Raw genomic sequence first — 11923 nt, 5'->3', positions numbered from 1 at the left:
GTGGGCTCAGGCAACCTATTCGATGCTTTAATACTGAGTAATAGCACTAGGGAAGAAGGAGTATTTGTACAAATTTGTCCTAGCATATGGAACGAGGAATGAGTCTTTATCCTTATGTCTTTCTGAGTATTTTATTAGGTTTTGTTTTTGTATTTGAAGATTATGGTTCAGAGTTTTATGTATAATTGAAACTTAAGTTTTAAGTCTTCTCTCCTGAAATCTTTCTAAATTTAGTGATTTTACTAATTGTGTTACTCTAGTCAAATGTGAATATTCGTTTGTTATAAATCTCACTGCCCTATTTTATCTGTTCCAGTTTCTTAATGTTTTTTTTGAGTTGAGGGAAAACAGTCCCTCATGTGCAATAGTGTGACTGTATTTCACACACACACATATATATGCTGACGTCATGTAACGATTGGACTAAGAAACACCCACTTCCAAGTCATGCGTCACATTGAACTGTGGGAAGGGCAGACGTGCAAAAACAAAAGGGAAAAAAGAAAATAACAGAATACTAACTATTACACTGAGTTTCATTGGCTATGTCTCTTAGCTTGCATTGTGGGAACTATTGGGATACCTGGACACTGGATCAGAACATTAAAACTCTTCAATATATATCAAAGTAGTAACATTACAAAGAAACACAATTCAAATTGCTATTCATTCATGCCATGATGACCTTCTTATCAGTATTATTTCTTCTTGAACATTTGGATGTCTTGTTTGTGTGCTAAGTAAAAGAATTGAAGCAATCCTCGACATCGATCATGTCAAAAACTTTGAGAGATTTTCTGGTTGTCAGAGTTGAACTTCCCTGTATCATCGCCCATGTATTCTGTTCACCCCAAATATAAGCCAGCAGATTGATGGAGATACACCGTTGAACTACCATTCCCCATCCCCACACGGATCAGACAATTCCCCGCGGAAAGAATATAACGTATGAGTTTGGTGGGTAAAGCATGGAGCAGTCCATTTGTTAGGGCGCAGTTTAAACCTTTCTCACGAACTTGTTGACATCTTAATGTTTGCAGAGTAAACTAGACAGTGAAAAGTTTGTTCCAAAGGCTATGGACTAGCCTCGATGCAAACTTTTGTCTTGTACACTCTGCACTCGTCCATAGAGGATATAATTGTATGTCTTAGTAGATTTATACATGAATTGTGGGATGTCTCATTCGAAAGGCTAAACATTCAACGAAAATTGAAGGGTTACAATGAAAAAAAGGTGATTTGCAATAGTGTACTATAATACTACGACACTTGAATACTTCCAAACAAATAAACACATAGGAAAGATTTTTACGAACTATAATAGTGTGTTGCCCTGTAGGCCACTGCAGTTCGCATTAAACCGTCAAATTGATTTCCAAGTTTACTTTGAAATGCTTCTGTTCATCAATGCGGTGATGATTTAGCAGAAATGTAACAACTATTTCTCCATAGGTCCCCATACGGATTATGCTTCCACCTTCCATTGCAAAGTCGAGAAGTCTTTCAACTGATTATCTGTCTTAAGAAGAGAGATTCAGCAAGCAAAGGATCTTAATCGTCTTTCTGAGACCCACTGGATAGGTCACTGTTGCATGCCTTTATGATACAAATAATTATAATTTTCTGGTTTGAGTTATGAGGACACACGAATCTTGGCACGTTTTTTTAAGGGACGATATATTTTGTCCAGTGTTTTTAGTTGGAGATGGTTATGAGACTGATTATTTGTCGGACATTTGAAGTCTGAGTACTTTACAATGATTATTTAAAACATGAACTTATTCATTTAAAAAAAATGTCTGACACCCTTTCTTGTTGTAGCGTTGAGGCTATTTGCAGTTTCCTAGTTTACCAAAGGCGTTTTTACAATACCTCTATTCAAGTAACATTTTCATGGAGTGAGGGCGGGAAGTAGAACCTGGAACCTAGACACGGATCTCAAAAAACGTCTCTAACGATTTTATTTAAAATTTAATAGTTGATGTATATTGCTGAGAAAAAAATTACTAGTTTGTTGGCCACACGAGGAAAACTCTAGTTTGATCGTTATAATTTTTCAAAGTAAAAGAAAAAAGAAACATATTTAAATTTGGCTAGAGAACAAGGTCTAGATATAGATCCACCAACGGTTTTAAAGGACTGTCCCGCTCTTGAAATGGACTATGGCATTCGGGGATTTCCGAATGCGAGGTATTAGTGTATCAAGAGTTTAATTAATTAATGTTAGGGAAAATTTTGCGCATCCTGTTCTAAGTCTTAGATCTAAAGGCCTATCACTGGAACAGTGTAAAGTGTTGTTGATCTATACATTTGCTACCATTCCTCAAGGGGTTGTGGCAGGGTGGGGGTAGGAAGAAATGTTCCATTGTTTTTTAATCTAACATTCATTAACTAGGAAATGAAAAACAATCGTTCTAAAAGCTGTATAAAGGAATTCTTGTCTTTTCAGAAATATATTTTGAATGTTTTTTTCTTGTTAAAGTTTCATTAAAGAGAACTTGACTTTCTGATCCAAGTTAGCCATGCATGAACAATGAATCTCATCCACAAGGGGGCTTTAGAGATTTGGCGATGTGGGGCGTGGTCTTACGGAGAACATTGGCAGAAGTAGGCCCGTTACTCAATTGATATGGTGCGGGCGTTTGGCCAAGACAAATGGAAATGCCTGCACAAAGCAATTTTTCATTCTGAAACTAGCAAACACACTTTGAGCTATGGTGAGCCTCTCCCCCCAGGTGTTAGCAGATAATGAATCAATAATTGTTATAGCAAAATTGGTCTGTAGCATTCGCTACAGCTAATCAAGCCAGCTAGGATGTATTTTGTTGAGAACAATGCCGGTGTTCTGACATCGTCACCTTGCCAGATACACTGGGGGCGCGGTGGCTGAGTGGTTAAGCGCTCGGCTTCGGAACCTGTGATTCTGGGTTCGAATCTTAGTGAAGACTCGGATTTTAAATTTCGGCGCACCCAACTTTAATTGACTTTAGTTGGTAAAGTAAAGGCGGTTGACTTTGTGCTGACCACATAACACCCTGCTCGTTAACCGTTGGCAGAGATTCCTACATGCCAAATTAGAAATGTGTATTCCCAGACCTAGAAATGTGTATTTTGAAGGGCAAATGTGTATTTTCCTAAATATAAAGAAATATACTCGGGAAAGACTAAAAATCATTCCAGCACTTAACGTACACGGAATGCAGCAATTCTTGAGTATAAAGTTATATCAGACATTTTGTACATTTGTCAACATATTTATACGTTTAGTCTTTGTCATAGATTTTTCTAGAATATGTTAGGATGATGCCGTTCTTGCCACTTGGCAATGATCTTATGATCATAATGCCTCTTGTGTATTCCACATTCCATAATAGAAGCAACAGAAAATTTATTCAAAAGAATGGGAATTTTTGTTACAAGTGAAATTAGACTTAAACCAGATGTAATGGTTTGCTTGGCTGGATAGGTGACATCTAATTCTATAAAAGTAGTTTTGTTTATAGGCTATTTCTTTACAAGGTATACAGACTCTAGAAATATTTGACCTTTCTTTGCAGAGTTAACAATGAAAGCTTTGGAATCCTTCACAATTACTAAATGTGGAAACACAAACTTAAAATCGGCCCCCGAAGTGGTCCACCCAGGCAGGCTTCAATATTTTCAGAAAGAACATCCAAATGAAATTATATCAAAGACAAATGAGAGAAAGAAGGTTGACAGATCTTGTGTAGTGCCACAATGGTGCTGCAGATCAAAGGATAGGTGCAAGTGAATGCAAAGTTAGATGTGAAGCTGGCCTAACTAGTTCCTCTTTCAGACCTTGTGGTCTATAGGGCAGATGATGTAAAGTTCATCTGTTTTTATGGCCTACGGTTAACGAGGGTGTCATGTAGCCTGCACAACGACCAACCGCCTTTACTTTTCCCCAACTAATTTCAGGTACCCATTAGAGTTGGGTAGACTCAGAGGCGCCCAAGGATAACGAAGTTGAAAATCCCAGTCTTCACCAGGATTCGAACCCGGGACCCTCGGTTCGGAAGCTAAGCGCTTTACCGAGCCTCTCCTGGTATTTACATAATGTAATTGTTTTGAAAAGGCTTTTTTTTTTTTAAAGGAAACCTCAGAATTTGCGCTATTCAGTTTTAGCTTTATCATCATAGGAATCCTTGGGCCTTAGGCCTCTTTTCTTTGCCTCTTTTTTTGGGCTTTATGTGCCTCTTTTATGAGCCATCTTGCCTCTTTTGTGGGCTTTTAAAATTATTTTTTGTATTTTTATGTTTTTATTTGTAAGTTATCATAATTAACAAGTATTAAATCATAAACAATTGAAAAGTGATTAACCTAAAAATATAATAATAGTAATAGAAATATTATTTAATATCAAAGACATACTACCTAACCAATGAACCCCCTAAAGACAGAAAAATGATACAAGTATCCTCTACTCCAGAACAATCAACACAATATCAGATATCCCTGACCCCCAACACCCTATTTCTGGAAAACTACATGAGCATTGTACAGGTATATGAAAATCAAACTAGATAATTCTCTACCCTAAAGTCCAGTATTTTTCTAAATGTTAATTCCAAGTGATTAGGATCAAACACCTTATTATTATGTAGACATTTGAGCCAGCTAGCCCAAACAAGATTCCTGTATTCGGAAACAATAATCAAGTTAAAGTTATGTATCATTTTATTTTTTAGTTTTGGCAGCTTGTTTAAAATAATAGACAAGTTAACATTTACATAATTGCCACAGTTTGCTTCCAATAGGTCCATTACAGTACTTCTAACTTGAAGGAATAATGGACATTCCAAATACATATGTTTCTCATTATCAGCATTTTCAAGGTGACATAATATACATTCACGGTCATTTGCCCGTCTTCTAACCATAGGGGTCATCCCAAAGATAAGTCTATAACTTATCTCACTAGCTTTTGGTGGGATATGTTTGCTGTGTAGGTTTATGAATGTGTCCTTGAATTCTGTCACCCCAAGAACTCTCCCCCACTTAATCCTATTCACTAGTCTTTATTGAATTCCAACACATTTATAATAAGACTTTATTGAATTCCAACACATTTATAATAAGACTTCATTTGGTTATTTGAATTCTCAAAATCAATACATACAAACAATGTTCAAGAAAATGAAGTTTATAAGATTACTATTCGTTTTAAATTAGTTCTAACTTATAATGCATACTAATTAGCTTTTTCTCTTTAAAAAACTGTTTGCATAACTGATTTTAAAAATTAGATTTTTCGCTTTCAGGAAAAAAAAAGTAGCCGTTGCATCAGAACTTTGAATGGTCTAAAATATTGTGATGTCGGATTTTCAATGTCTTTTCTAGTTTACGAGATCTAAACGGGACAGACGGACAAACGGACAGACATTTCGCACAAAACTAATAGCGTCTTTTCCCCTTTCGGGGGCCGCTAATAAAAAACATTTTAAAGATTTTTTTTTCCAGACAGATAATCCTAATTAGTCATTGAAGTTGGGCTATTGAGTCTGCTGAATAGCTGTTTTAAGATAGAGCTATTTATTCTGGGTTCTGATGCTTGAAGTTGTTTTATAAAACAAACAGATGTGTTGAAGGAGAGTGCAAAGAATCAAAAATAATTTTTGTCAACATAATTAAAGCTTTTCTTTTGCAAACACACTCACGCCTTGAATGCCCCAGATTTCATTCTTTGAATTTAAGTCTTCATAAGTAATGGAACCTAGCTTGTCTCTAATGACTATAACAGAGCTTTCGATCTGCCACACGAGATACATTCTGAAAGTCAGGGAACATCAGTTTGATTCCCTTTATCATGCTAAGAGAGAGATTAGGCTCAAATAGTATTTATTCAAACCTCTGCCCTTCTCACTTTCATCTCAAAAGAACTCCCTCCTGAATTTTATGGTTTACAAAAAAATCGAATCTAGATTTAGCTTCATTAGTAGTTGACTATTTTTTACTGTGCATAGAGCTATTTAAAGGTTTAACAATCCCACTGAATTGTAGGTTCTATCGTGAATGTGAAATACTAGATCTAGAACTATACAAAGAACAGCCAATTTTGCCCCATTTTAAAATTTTAGATTCCTTAAAGGATAAGAAATAATATCAATAAATCTCTCCATATGACGGCAGAAATTCTGCTTTTGAGTGTATCTAGATCTAGTTACAGATAGATCCTTGAGCTACTAGACATAGTCTGTAGTCTACATTTATAATAAGTTGTACTTTGATCTAGATTAGTTCTAAATCTAAGTCTAGTAAACATCTGGTAACATCTAAAGCTAGACTAAAATTAGTTTTAGATCTATATCTAAATCTAGAATAATCTAGATCTATTTAGATCTAGATCTTAATTCTAAATTTACGTAAATTCTAAAAGAGGTGCCTCTAATATGGGTGCCTGACATCGTAAAATATCTTTAGATCTAGTTCTAGATCCGGTCTAGATGAATTAGAACTAATGAATCAATTAAATCCCAATCAGGTTGAAGACTTCATATAAAATGACACATTGAAAGAAACTTTGCTTTATTTAGATCAGTAAGATCTATTAAACATTTAAATCTTCGCGCGTCAACGAGCGCGAAAAAAAAAAGCCATACTATCTCGTGGTAGAGCTAATAGTCCATTTCAAGGCATTGACGCATTGATCTAAATATATGATAAGCAAGAACTTATTGTAGTTTTTTTAAAGGGGGAAATGCGTATTTTCAGATGATAAACCGTACTCGCGTATTTTCGAGTCCATTTGCGTACAAAATACGCACGATGCTTACTAGTAGGCAACTCTGCCGTTGGTCACAGAAACAGATGGCCTTAACATCATCTTCCTATAGATCGCAGGGTGTGAAAGGGAAACTTGACGTTTGACACTGGAGCTGGCACTGTTTTTAGCTTCTTTTACCAACAAACATAAGATAAATATTAAGCCTACCTGTAACACTGTTCACGTCTTGCGACTTATAACAAATAACATCAGAACAAAAATCCTATTTTTGAAGTTGACACTTGTTTTATAAATGAGACATTGAAATAATTACATATACCAAGTAGTCATTTGTCTAAAGTCGAGCTATGAAACACACAAAAAAAAAAAAAAAAAAACAATTTACTTTATCCTATATTCGGGTCGTTTTTAGGAAGCCTTTCATTTTTTATTTCTGATTTATCTGCATATAGCTCCCAGTTTGTTTTCTGACGTCTGTTTCCTCCGTGTCGGGAAGGCTCATCACTAAATTACATTGTCAGTTGTGTGACGCCTGAGAATAGATGTTGCAGACTTTTTTCTTTTTAAACCTACTAGTCTGAAGAATTACATAGAGTCTGGATTGAGGAGACAAGTCGTGTCTACTTGTGGTGGAGCATGATGGGATTTGGTGGCAAGGACATGTGAAGGAAAGAAATATGACCGAATCATCGATATTCTTGACTAACTTTAATCAGTTCATTTAAAAAAGAAATCAACCTGATCCGTGCCCGTCACTAAATGTTGGAGAAATAAATCAATCAATATTATATCTGACTTATTTCTGTAGCAAGTATCGATTTAAAACCAACAGGCAACAATCTAATTCTAAATGGTGAACGCTTTCAACAAGTCTATGTCAAGAGCAATGAAACAAAAAAGAACACTACTCAAATTTGTGAACTATTTATTAACATGAAAACTATTTCATACCATTTTAAATATTTGTCTTTTCCAATGCATCGTGTGTGTATGTATTCTTGAAGCTCTGACCAAACGAACAAATAATAATGGAACCACACATGGAACCACACATGGCTTTTGACCTATTTCCCGGCTGTTCAATGTAGTAAACATATTTCAAAATGACTGAGAGATGAACACTGACTTATAACATCTTATCTGAGTATATTTCTAGCATCTGACATGGCATTTCGTCGTATAGAGAAAATAAGAGCAGTAATCTGAAACTATAATACATATCAAATTAACCTCCTGAAAATTAAAATATTTAATACTTTTGTTATTATTATTATTATCAATCATGAGCAAATATCCATTCTCTGTAACTTCATGGATCTAGCTTCATTAGAGGGAAACACCATTCATTCACTTGACAGTGTTAACTTGTTTAACATGATGGTTGAAGTAGCTAAGTATCTGACGTCAAGACACCTGTATTTAGACTTGTCAAATGTGTCCATAAACATCAATGATTTTTGTGTTCCGCTTCATTAAGTCGTGAATCTTAATGCTAATTCTTAAATTTTTCTAAAGTAATCCTATTACATTAGCATAACTCCTGGAAAGGTTTTTTATTCCTTGATATCTAAAGAAATGCCTTGCAGACGTCATTTGATTTCTTTTTTCATAAGAACTATGTGCATCATCTTCAGACCAACATCCCTGAAACACACGTTTTACTGTCATTGAAAAGAAATAAATAGAAACACATTGGCAAAGGAATAACACACAAAAACATATCTGAATGAGGTTTCATTAACACGGCCGGAGAGAGAAGTAACTGGGGAAACTCAGAAGTCGCCATATAAAAGTAATGAATATTTAACATTTTAACGGTTTACTTTTCTACAGGCTAAAGAAGGTTGTACCATCAGTAGACCAACTGTACATCATTATCAACTCTTCTCTATGTAGCTATAAGCATCTCTGAAGGTTTAAAATAGAGCAACATAGAAATCCAGTTTATTAAAACTAAACTTACCGATTATACCTAAACAAAAATATTCTAAATTCTTTTCTGATCCAATGGACTATATAATACAATTATCGAATTGAGCATTATTCCGGACTTATACGATACATAATTATATATATAGTAATTAAAGAGCGTGATTGTGCAAGGCTCATTGAAAAGACTAATTGCAATACTAAAGCATTACAAGAAAGAAAATGAATGTAATATTATAAAGCATTATCAGCTTCTTAAAGGAGGAATTGATTTCAAAACAAATTGTGTGATACAATAAGTTGCTCTTGATAAAATATAAAAATGGTCTTTCTCTTTCTCTCTCTCCCTCTTTCTCTCTCTCTTTCTCTCCCTCTCTCTCTTTCTCTACATATTTCTAGCAGGGGGAAGACGATGGTAAAATCAGACCAGATTAGTTTTTGAGACCAAATATGACAGAAATACTGATAAACATACAGGCAGACACTATAATGATTGCCACTTTAGAAAATAAAGCAAATTCAAACAAATCAATAAGCAATCAAGTAATTTCACAAGCCATTTATTGATATACATTTTTTTTGTTTACATTCACTCCGATAAAAAACTTCACTTTGATCCAAAAAAAAATTCCCCCCAAACCCCCCCCCCCCGAAAAAAAATCCTTGCTACGACCATGATATATATATATATTGTTGGCCTCCTTCAGTCGTAGTACAACTATGGTTCATCTCGCGCACTTCCTCATGTGGCTGTGGAGCCCTATTTTGGAGAGACACTCTCGTCCACAAATATCTCTTCAAGGTGGCTTTTGCTTCGGTGGTAGTGGAGCTGGCCATTTTTCGTATTGTACATTTTTCTTCCTGAGCTGAGACCCATATTCTTTCACTGTCCATAGCTTTCTTGGTCACTGTCTCTCTCCATCTGGTGCGGTCTAGAGCTATGTCTTCCCAATGGTCAGTATTAATGTTCACTCATTTGAGGTCCCGTTTTATTACATTTATGTAACGGAGGTGGGGGCGACCAGTTTTTCTTGAGCCAGTCGCGAGTTGTCCGTAGAGGATGACTTTCGGGATGCGTTTGTCCTCCATCCGGCGAACATGTCCAAGCCAGCGCAAGCGGCGTTGTCTGAGGGCTGTAAAGATGCTGGTAATATCTGTCGCGCAAGGATCTCTGTATTGCACACTTTTTCTTTCCTTGTGATTTTCAAGATGCTACGGAGACATTGCAAATGGAATGAATTTAGTTTAGTTTAGTATATATATATGTAGCTCCCCCCTATATATATATATATATATATATATATATATATATATATATATATATATATATATATATATATATAGAGAGAGAGAGAGAGAGAGAGAGAGAGAGAAGGTATTTTAGAGCTAGTTAAAAGCTCGTTGCCACGTGGTACAGACCTGTGACTATTGGTCTAACCTGCCCACAGGTTGTGACGTTGCAGGTCAGTGTTGAAGCCTTCTAGAACGAGTGGTCTTGGTTAAAAATAAACTTGCCACTTTCTGACCAGCAAACTTTTTGTTGTTTGATAGTTTCTAGAAAGAAAATTTACGAGGAAAAAAGAGGACATAGTTAAAGTGAGCTTTATTGAATGTAATCCAGACCAGGTTTTATTTCCTCATTTTGTTTTATGGCCTATTTCATTTCTTGGACATTTCTTTCCAGCGTAATCCAAATGACATCTCCATCACATTCACAAGCATAAACCTTTTTTTTTATTATGCTTTATAGACCCCCCCCCCTAAAAAAAAACAACAACTTCATATCCATTCATCTTGTACAGTAATGATACACCCATTTCAGTCAGGACCACTTACTCGAAATAACACACAATCAATGGCCACGTCTGACTAGTGTCCAGAAAAGTCAAGTGAAAAACCTACTATTGACTGGAATGGATGGCTAGAGATTGGCTAGTATGAAGTTCTCTTAACAGAGCAAGTTCCATTGGTTTGTACAGCTCTAGATTATGACGGAAATGGTGTGTGGTTAGTAAAAGTTTGTGACTGATATCACATGATCAATACTTGATGCAAGACCTTACCTTGCCTGACATTCTATTGTGAATGATTGACATTCAATCTTGTCAATGATGATAGAGATAATTTAGTGATATTCAATCTTGTCAATGATGATAGAGATAATTTAGTGATATTCAATCTTATCAATGATGATAGAGATAATTTAGTGATATTCAATCTTATCAATGATGATAGAGATAATTTAGTGATATTCAATCTTATCAATGATGATAGAGATAATTTAGTGATATTCAATATTATCAATGATGATAGAGATAATTTAGTGATATTCAATCTTATCAATGATGATAGAGATAATTTAGTGATATTCAATCTTGTCAATGATGATAGAGATAATTTAGTGATATTCAATCTTATCAATGATGATAGAGATAATTTAGTGATATTCAATCTTGTCAATGATGATAGAGATAATTTAGTGATATTCAATCTTGTCAATGATGATAGAGATAATTTAGTGATATTCAATATTATCAATGATGATAGAGATAATTTAGTGATATTCAATCTTATCAATGATGATAGAGATAATTTAGTGATATTCAATCTTGTCAATGATGATAGAGATAATTTAGTGATATTCAATCTTATCAATGATGATAGAGATAATTTAGTGATATTCAATCTTATCAATGATGATAGAGATAATTTAGTGATATTCAATCTTGTCAATGATGATAGAGATAATTTAGTGATATTCAATCTTATCAATGATGATAGAGATAATTTAGTGATATTCAATCTTATCAATGATGATAGAGATAATTTAGTGATATTCAATCTTGTCAATGATGATAGAGATAATTTAGTGATATTCAATCTTATCAATGATGATAGAGATAATTTAGAGATATTCAATCTTATCAATGATGATAGAGATAATTTAGTGATATTCAATCTTGTCAATGATGATAGAGATAATTTAGTGATATTCAATCTTGTCAATGATGATGAATGTTAATCAATGACTTAGATTCTGCCAAGTCATTGTTTGTCCAGGCTGACTCAGGCAACCCATTCCATGTTTCATTTACTAAGTTGTAATAAAACAAAAATACAGTTTTCCTTTTTTTTTCCTTACTTGTCTTAAAACTAGATAGTGAGTTGAATTCCATTAAAACACGGGTTATTTATTTATGGACAAGACACTTGAGATGTACAATTATTTATTTATTTTGTTACAATTCT

The sequence above is a fragment of the Biomphalaria glabrata genome, chromosome 2 (genome assembly GCF_947242115.1).
Source record: "Biomphalaria glabrata chromosome 2, xgBioGlab47.1, whole genome shotgun sequence".
Classification (NCBI taxonomy): domain Eukaryota; kingdom Metazoa; phylum Mollusca; class Gastropoda; family Planorbidae; genus Biomphalaria; species Biomphalaria glabrata.
This window is presented reverse-complemented; position numbering follows the sequence as displayed.